Here is a 10,000-nt window from a genome sequence, read left to right as displayed (position 1 = left end):
TCTTTGTCGCCCCCTCTCCCGCCTCTTCCTCTCGTTCTGATCCTTTCCCCCCACTCCCCCAGCCTGTCACTGCAGCTCCGGCTAGGGTGGTGGCCCGTCGGGCCACTGCCCACGCCCAGCTCTCCCCGTCGCCGTCGCCATCGCCATCACCGCCACCACCGTCATCGTCACCATCACCATCACTGCCACATTCGCCTGCACCGTCACAGTCACTCTCTCCGGCGCCGACTGCTGCGTCCGTGCCGGGACCTGTCCCTTCCCGCCACCTCCCCATCGTTCCCGTCCCTCATGTCACCACCCGCCCATCTGCCGCTGTCAAACGCCCTAGTGGCGCCTCCACTTCCTCTGCTCCTAAAAAGGCTCCACCCCGCCCCCCATCCCCACCCCAAAATGCCATGGACGTCTCCCCACCAGGCCCCGCTCCCTCCTCCTCCTCCTCCTCCCCACCCGGTCTCTACAAATATCTCCTGTCCCATCCCGATCCTTCCTTCCTCGAGGCCCGGAATCTCTCCCTCCTCCTCCGCCAACATTTCCCTGGCGCCCCCATATCTCTCCTTACTCCCAGACGGGATTCTGTTCTTATCTCCTCCCCCAGCCCCACCCTCCATACTGACATCCTCTCCCGCCTCCCCATCACCCGTTTTGGTCCTCACGCCACCCTCACCCCTGCTCCCTCCCCATCTCCTACCCGCCAACCCCAACCCCCGCGTCGCCCGCCGACCCTCACCGCCGTGATCACTCGGCTTAGCCCGTCGATCACGGAGGAGGAGGTGCTGGCGGAGCTGAAGGCCCATCCCACCCTGGAGGTGCGGGCAGTCCGCCGCATTTTCAACGCGACCGGCCCCACCCGCCTTATGCGGGTTTTCTCTGAGGACGCCCCCTCCATTGACCGTCTCCTGAAGGAGGGTGCCCTCCTCTTCAATCAACGGTTCAAAGTCGACCCCTCCCGCTCCCCCCCTCAATCCCTGCGCTGCCAGAGATGTCTGCGCTACAATGCACATCCAACAGCCGAGTGCCGCGAGGCCCCCACCTGCCCGCATTGTCGGCAAGCGCACTTCCTCCGGCAGTGCCCCAACCTCCAATCCCCTCCCTCCTGTAATACCTGCAGCCTCCCCCACCCCACCTACTCCCAAAAATGTAAAGCCCGACCTCCTCCTACCACTCCTGAACTCACCGTCCCTGTCCGTCCCCTGGACGCCCCCACCCCTCCTGGCAATTCCCTTCGTCCCCCCCCCACTGCTGAGGACATCATCAGGTTCCTCACCATTGTCCTCCAAAACGTCCATCCCTTTCAGCGCCCCCACACCTTACAACAGATCTCCCTCGCCGCCCGTTCCATATTCCACCTTAAAATGTACGCCACCTTTTCCAATAACCGGGCCCATTTCACCTTCTCCCGCCTTGACACCCTCGTCTAAGTCCTTCCAATGGCGCGACAGCATCGTATCCTTTTCAACAATATCCGCTCCCTTCCCGCCAACAAGAACCTCTTCCTGCACACCCTTGCTACCCACCGTGTGGATGCCTTCCTCCTTAATGAAACCTTCCTCCAACCCCACCACTCCATCCACACCTCCCCCTATCTCCTCCACCGCTCCGATCATCCCCTCCCAGTTGCGCGTGGCGGAGTTGCCATTGGCCACCACCGCCAGATCCCCGTTCGGCTCCAGCCTCTCCTTCCCGACCCCACCGAACACCTGATCCTTAGTCTCTTCTTCCCCGGCCTTACCATTACCTGTGCCACCATCTATGTCCGCCCCAACGCCCCTCTTCCTTTCGACTTCCTCTCCCACATCGACCGTACCTTCTCCTCCTATGTGATCGCCGCCGACCTCAACATCCATAGTCGCTCCGCTGCCCAGTTACGGCGGTGGCATCGGTTCCTCTCCTCCCTTCAAGGCGACCTCATCCCCATCCCCCAGCACACCCGTCCCGAATCCAACTCCACTCCCGATGTTATCCTCTCCTCCCCCAACCTCCTTGGTCGCATTACGGTGGATGTCCTGGAGCCTATTGGTAGCGACCATCTCCCTGTCCTCCTCACCGTGTCAGACGGCCGTCGCCCCCGCCCCGACCCTCGTCATGACCCTCCCCCTAAGTACATCCATGACTATTCCCGTGCCAACTGGAATGCCTACCGGGATACCCTCTCCACTCAGGTCGATAGCCACCCTCTCGCCTACCGCCGTCCCGATGATGTCACCCATGCCGCCTCCTTTCTCCAGCAGACCTTGTCTGAGGCCGTGGAGGCCCACGTCCCTACTGTTGCCGTCCACCCCCACCGTCCTACCTTACCACCACAGGCCGTCCTCCTCCTCCGTGAATCCCGTCGTCTTTACCGTGCCTTCCTCCGCACGCGTGACCCGGACACCCTACGACGCCACCGGCAACTACAGCGACACATTCGAAATTTGCTCGCGGCCAAGAAACGCCGGGACTGGCGACAGACATGCACCCGTTTAAATGCTACCCTCCCTATAAACTCGTCCAAGTTCTGGACCGCCTTCCGTCGCCTTACCGGAACTAAACCCTCCCCCTACTATCCTCTTCTCCACGATGATCACCCCTTCCCTGACGCCCTTAGTAAGGCCAATCACTTTGCCTCCTACCTGTCCGATGTGTTTTCCATCCCTGATGATCCCCAGTTCGATTACTCCCTCTTCCCAGATATCCGCGATCGAACTGACACCTCTGTCCCTCCCCTCGCTCCTGGTTTCCAGTACTTGGACAACATTCCACACACGGACCTTAATGCCCCCATCACCACACAGGATCTCATCGATACACTCCGCACCAAACGCAACACCGCTCCTGGTCACGATCGTGTTACCTACCGTCACCTTCGTGAAGCTCCTGTCTCTTTTCTCTCCACCCTGGCCAGGCTCTACAATGTAGTCCTGTCCACCGGTTACTACCCCGACCTGTGGAAAACCTCCCGTATCCTCATGTTCCTCAAACCTGGCAAACCGCCGTCCGCCGTCTCCTCCTACCGTCCCATCAGCCTTACCTCGGTCTTCAGCAAGGTCCTGGAATCTATCCTCACCCGCCGCATCCACCAGCATCTCCGCCAGCACCGTCTCCTCCCCGTTACCCAGTGTGGCTTTCGGCCGTCCTTCTCTTCCGACGATCTTCTCCTTCACCTCACTCATCTCCTTTCCGAACAGCTCAATTCCCGTCGCTCCGCAATCTTCCTCTCTCTTGACCTCGAACGCGCCTATGACCGCGTATGGCATTCCGGTCTCCTCTTCAAGCTCCAAACCTTCGCCCTTCCCATTAACTACGTTCGTCTGATCGGTTCCTTTCTCTCCCGCCGTCCTTCCTATGTCACCATCCATAACACCGATTCCTACACCTTTTTCCCCTCCGCCGGTGTGCCCCAAGGCTCCGTCCTCTCCCCCCTTCTGTACTTGTTGTACACGGCGGACATGCCGCCGCCGTCACCCCCCGTCCACCTTCTCCAGTTTGCCGATGACACCGCCTTCCTCGCCCTTGCCCCCACCCTGCGACGCTCCCAACACCTTCTCCAATCCCATCTTGACCGGTTCACCGCTTGGTGCAACCAGTGGTTGCTCAAGGTCAATCCTTCCAAAACCCAGGCGATCATTGTAGGCAAAACCACTCCCTCCTTCCGCCTCCTTGATTTCTATCTCACCGTTTATGGCCGTCCCATCGCTCTCACCCCCACCCTTAAGTACCTTGGCGTCACCCTCGACCGTCGCCTCTCCTGGACTCCCCATCTCCAGACAATCCAAGCCAAGGCACGTTCCCGACTCCGTCTCCTCAAGCTCCTTTCCGGCCGAACGTGGGGTCTGGACCCCTCCACCATCCTCCACACCTATAAGTCCCTCATCCGCCCTATCCTCTGTTACGCCCATCCCGCCTGGATCTCCGCCCCCCCTTCCTTTTATAAATCCCTCCAAATCCTTGAACGCCATGCTCTCCGCCTTGCCTATCGCATCCGTCTCCCTTCCCCCACGCGGATCCTGTATGACCTTATCCCCTTCCCCCACCTCCTCCTCTTCCTCGAAAGGCTACGCATCCTATACACCTCCCGTAAACTCGATCCTCCTCACCCGCTCATCTCCCCGATCCTCTCCCACCCCCGCCCGCTGCCGCGCCTGTACTCCCATGTCCCACCCGGTCTCCATCTCTCCACCCTCCTTACCCTCTCCCAAGGTGGTTTCCGCCAGCTCCCTCTCCCTGATGATGTCCTCGTCCCCTCCATCTACCCCTCCTATCAACTTTGACCCTGCCCCCCGTCCCTCCTGGTGTCCTTTCCCTGCGGCACCCTCCCTCCTTTCTCTTCCCTTCCCTTCTCTCTCCTTTTCCCCCATCCCCTCCCTCCACCCCTCTTCTTCCGGGCTTCCCCTCCCCCTTCCTCCCTCCCCCCTCTTTCCCCTGCCCGTGGCGTCCCTGCTCACCCCTCTCGCTTTCCCTCTCCCCCTCCTCCTCCTCCTCCTCCTCCTCCTCCTCCTCCTCCTCCTCTCTTGGCAGGTCCCCGGACTCGCACACGCATCGTGAACTTTCGCGCGCCGGAGATCATCGCCCTCGGATTAGTGTCTGTGCCGTCGTGTCTGTGCCTCAGTGTTTTTCGCCGTCCACGCTCCTTCGTTCACGTGTGTCATCTACATCGTCAGTGTTTGTGCCCAGTGCCGACGGTTTTTCTTGTTTGTTTCGTCAAGTGTGAACGGCTTCATGTTTTTTAACTATTGTATCTACTGTTTTTTACCCGCCATTCTGTTACTTGTCTGTCTCCCTTTCTTTTTTCTTGTACTGCTTATGGCTGAAGAGCGGAGTACACTGTTCCGCTGCCAGCCCACCTTGTATGGGGTGTCCAAATTACAATAAAGGAAAAAAAAAAAAAAAAAAGAGTTATGTCCAATATGCGACATTCCCGCTGTCCATATACATGAGCTGCGAGCTGTACCACGTACGAGCTACAGACGCGATCGCGTTGCTCGCTGTACGAATGCAGATGCTCAGCGGCAGCTAGGAGGCGCTCCATCCATGTCGGTACCGGTGAGCGTTGCACTCGCAGTCGCAAAAACGTACGGCAAGTATATTACTCGGAAGAGTCAATGACAGTCCAAGCCCCCCTGCGTGGGAAGAGTCTTCCTAGGCCATGACCCACCGGAAGGGCGCAGCGTCCCCCACCCCAGACATGTGACGTCAGACTATCGGTATTGACGACTAGACTGATTCCTTATAATCATTTGCCATACACCGGTGGAAGCTGCCGAGACGAGTAACTACATAGCGGGCTCGCCGTGTCACTAATGTACAGAGATACAATAGTTTCGACTGGAACCGGATTAAACGTATACACGGCGCTGATTAGTAATAGATAGAGCCATCAGAATACAGATAATGTATAGACCTGTCCGTATACATGCTGAAAGACTCTGCTCACAATCACACGTCAGCCAGACACTCTTATCACGCACTACTCTCTGCCTGTAACAGGCACACAGACAATATGTAAGCACCAGCATGGAACAACACCCAGTGCATCCTCTCTGCCACATTAGACAATCCACACTATCATAACCAGACCGGGAGGTCCACTCGGAAAACAGAATATCCCACCCTTCCGACAACCACCATTGCTCAGCTAAGCCACCAACACCCACACATGTCCCAGACAGGGGTGCACCCAACATCACAATACTGCCTCCTGTCACACCACACAAACAATGGCAGGAATGAAAGACACAGGTCTGCCACAAGCATGGAATCAGAGCGCCGCCTGTTATGAGCCAAAGGTGCACCCTGACGTGGCAAATCAGATGATGCCGCAGTCATTTACTTACGATAATCACAATCAACAAACCGGGCCCCCCCCCCCCCCCAAGTGCCTTAACCTAACCCGTATTGTACCTTAACCTAACCCGTATTGTACCTTAACCTAACCCGTATTGTACCTTAACCTAACCCGTATTGTACCTTAACCTAACCCGTATTGTACCTTAACCTAACCCATATTGTACCTTAACCTAACCCATATTGTACCTTAACCTAACCCATATTGTACCTTAACCTAACCCATATTGTACCTTAACCTAACCCATATTGTACCTTAACCTAACCCATATTGTACCTTAACCTAACCCATATTGTACCTTAACCTAACCCATATTGTACCTTAACCTAACCCATATTGTACCTTAACCTAACCCATATTGTACCTTAACCTAACCCATGTTGCGCCTTAACCTAACCCATGTTGCGCCTTAACCTAACCCATGTTGCGCCTTAACCTAACCCATGTTGCGCCTTAACCTAACCCATGTTGCGCCTTAACCTAACCCATGTTGCGCCTTAACCTAACCCATGTTGCGCCTTAACCTAACCCATGTTGCGCCTTAACCTAACCCATGTTGCGCCTTAACCTAACCCATGTTGCGCCTTAACCTAACCCATGTTGCGCCTTAACCTAACCCATGTTGCGCCTTAACCTAACCTATGTTGCGCCTTAACCTAACCTATGTTGCGCCTTAACCTAACCTATGTTGCGCCTTAACCTAACCTATGTTGCGCCTTAACCTAACCTATGTTGCGCCTTAACCTAACCTATGTTGCGCCTTAACCTAACCTATGTTGCGCCGTAACCTAACCTATGTTGCGCCGTAACCTAACCTATGTTGCGCCATAACCTAACCTATGTTGCGCCTTAACCTAACCTATGTTGCGCCTTAACCTAACCTATGTTGCGCCTTAACCTAACCTATGTTGCGCCGTAACCTAACCTATGTTGCGCCTTAACCTAACCTATGTTGCGCCTTAACCTAACCTATGTTGCGCCTTAACCTAACCTATGTTGCGCCTTAACCTAACCTATGTTGCGCCTTAACCTAACCTATGTTGCGCCTTAACCTAACCTATGTTGCGCCTTAACCTAACCTATGTTGCGCCTTAACCTAACCTATGTTGCGCCTTAACCTAACCTATGTTGCGCCGTAACCTAACCTATGTTGCGCCTTAACCTAACCTATGTTGCGCCTTAACCTAACCTATGTTGCGCCGTAACCTAACCTATGTTGCGCCTTAACCTAACCTATGTTGCGCCTTAACCTAACCTATGTTGCGCCTTAACCTAACCTATGTTGCGCCTTAACCTAACCTATGTTGCGCCTTAACCTAACCTATGTTGCGCCTTAACCCAACACACGTTGGGCCTTAACCCAACACACGTTGGGCCTTAACCCAACACACGTTGGGCCTTAACCCAACACACGTTGGGCCTTAACCCAACACACGTTGGGCCTTAACCCAACACACGTTGGGCCTTAACCCAACACACGTTGGGCCTTAACCCAACACACGTTGGGCCTTAACCCAACACACGTTGGGCCTTAACCCAACACACGTTGGGCCTTAACCCAACACACGTTGGGCCTTAACCCAACACACGTTGGGCCTTAACCCAACACACGTTGGGCCTTAACCCAACACACGTTGGGCCTTAACCCAACACACGTTGGGCCTTAACCCAACACACGTTGGGCCTTAACCCAACACACGTTGGGCCTTAACCCAACACACGTTGGGCCTTAACCCAACACACGTTGGGCCTTAACCCAACACACGTTGGGCCTTAACCCAACACACGTTGGGCCTTAACCCAACACACGTTGGGCCTTAACCTGCTCTGTAATTGTCATACGACGCGTTAAATTAGTGTAGTGTTGCCTAACTGCAACCCCCGCAATATAGTTTGCTACTCGCACTGCCCGGTCCCCAGAGTATCGCTTCATGTTAAACACCTTGCAGCTATACACTGTAATGCGGATGGCGGCAGGACGTACATGCTCAATGCCCTTCGCAGTTGTTCATTGGCATTCGCATGGCGAAGCACAGCCTACGTTGTGGTACGGCTTGTGGCAACTGTCCGCTGATGTTGTACGTCCAAATCACACACTGTACCGCACATTGGTCCTCATGTACTGAATGATACATCGTGGTACATGTGTGACCGTACCACGACTGCGCCAACAACGGCGAACCATACGGTCCAAATATTGTGCACTCAGCTACGTGTCGTCTCCCTATAAGAGCTGGATTGCAGTATGGTATGCCGTGGATGGCGATCAGCATGAGCCGTCTGTTGATGTAGTGGCGCGTGTTGTCAGACGTAGTCGTCTCTTCTCACACACCGTGATAGCATGGTGCACTGCGTTCCACATCTGCGACATGCGACAGAGGCCGGTTGACAGTCGTTCGCGCAATGGACATCGCATACGTACGGGGGCCACCTTCCACGTGTTCGCGAAGCGTGCACATGTTGTTGCGTGTATGTGGGCAGACATAGTGTGTCGTGACACCTGACACAGGCATGCAACAATCGTTGAATTTGCAAATGGCGATGGACGTCTACGTTTGCTGGTGACGTTACGCAAATGAAGAACTGGTAAACCGTTGTGGTGCGGTTGTTCTCGCTAGAGGTGAATCAGTGATGGCGACGATCGGTTGAGCTACCAACCGGTTGTTTCAGCGATACCCACCATGCCCACGAACGTGAATGGCATGTGGGTGTGAAGCGATACGCGGCGGTGGCTGGGTGGGACCGTCCCCGGCCGGTGAGGGGGGGCCTTCCGGCGTGCTGGCCGCGCGGTGCGTGGGCGCACGCGCTACAGCCGGCTGGTGGGGGCGGCCAGTGGCAGGCGCGCCGGCCGACGGAGGCGGCAGGCGGCGCAGCTGCGCGCCGGCGCACCCTGCACGCGGCGCCGTGCGGCCAAAGTAGGTCCTCGCGGGCCCGGTGCGAAGCGCGGTGGACATCTGCAGTGTGCTGGTCCGATTGAGGACTGTGTGCGCTGAGGATGCGCCGCCGCCCGGCGCTCGGCGCCGCGACGCCGTCTGCTGCTCGGTCGCCTCTGCGGTTCTCGCAGGTGGATTGTATCGCAGCTGTGCGGACGTGTTGGCGCGTGCGCTGTGCTGGGAGAGTTCGCTTCGGCACCCAAGTGGGGCTTTTGTCCTTCTGTGGCGCTGGCGTTGGAGCTGCCGGCCACCGTAGGTGGCGCGTGTTGTCTCCCGCCGGCAATGCCACGACAGCACGCTCCCGGGCCTCTGTCGGCAGCGGCAAGCTCAGTTGGGAGCACGGGTGGTCGCACCTAAAGCGTCTACTCGCCAAACTCCGGGCGATTGCGCCTCTCTCGAACCCGACCAAGTACTTAGGACGGCGCTGCGCGCCGCCGGGACCTGAGAGGGTTTCGAGGTGTATTGTGCAGGGGAGCTCAGCCTCCTCCTGTTTGCAGAATAATTGAGCGGACGCTTGCGTGTTCGCGCGGGCCCCCGGGACACACTCCCGGGCGGCCGGCTGCTCAGCTCTAGTTGACGCAGCTCCCTGGTTGATCCTGCCAGTAGTCATATGCTTGTCTCAAAGATTAAGCCATGCATGTCTCAGTACAAGCCGCATTAAGGTGAAACCGCGAATGGCTCATTAAATCAGTTATGGTTCCTTAGATCGTACCCACGTTACTTGGATAACTGTGGTAATTCTAGAGCTAATACATGCAAACAGAGTCCCGACCAGAGATGGAAGGGACGCTTTTATTAGATCAAAACCAATCGGTCGGCTCGTCCGGTCCGTTTGCCTTGGTGACTCTGAATAACTTTGGGCTGATCGCACGGTCCTCGTACCGGCGACGCATCTTTCAAATGTCTGCCTTATCAACTGTCGATGGTAGGTTCTGCGCCTACCATGGTTGTAACGGGTAACGGGGAATCAGGGTTCGATTCCGGAGAGGGAGCCTGAGAAACGGCTACCACATCCAAGGAAGGCAGCAGGCGCGCAAATTACCCACTCCCGGCACGGGGAGGTAGTGACGAAAAATAACGATACGGGACTCATCCGAGGCCCCGTAATCGGAATGAGTACACTTTAAATCCTTTAACGAGTATCTATTGGAGGGCAAGTCTGGTGCCAGCAGCCGCGGTAATTCCAGCTCCAATAGCGTATATTAAAGTTGTTGCGGTTAAAAAGCTCGTAGTTGGATTTGTGTCC

General features: G+C 56.2%; 1 non-coding gene across 1 annotated transcript in view; it reads left to right on the top strand.

The window, feature by feature from the left end:
* Window positions 1–9,337: 9,337 nt before the first annotated feature.
* LOC124580716 overlaps window positions 9,338–10,000 on the top strand; it is a 1,910-nt gene continuing 1,247 nt past the window's right edge. The window contains exon 1 of the ribosomal RNA XR_006973259.1: window positions 9,338–10,000. This exon is cut by the window's right edge and continues 1,247 nt beyond it. This is a non-coding gene — a ribosomal RNA (small subunit ribosomal RNA).

The sequence above is a fragment of the Schistocerca americana genome, unplaced genomic scaffold (assembly GCF_021461395.2).
Source record: "Schistocerca americana isolate TAMUIC-IGC-003095 unplaced genomic scaffold, iqSchAmer2.1 HiC_scaffold_350, whole genome shotgun sequence".
NCBI classification, from domain to species: Eukaryota; Metazoa; Arthropoda; class Insecta; order Orthoptera; family Acrididae; genus Schistocerca; species Schistocerca americana.
The sequence above is the reverse complement of the archived record's forward strand: the minus strand, read 5'-3'. Positions and strand labels throughout refer to the sequence as shown.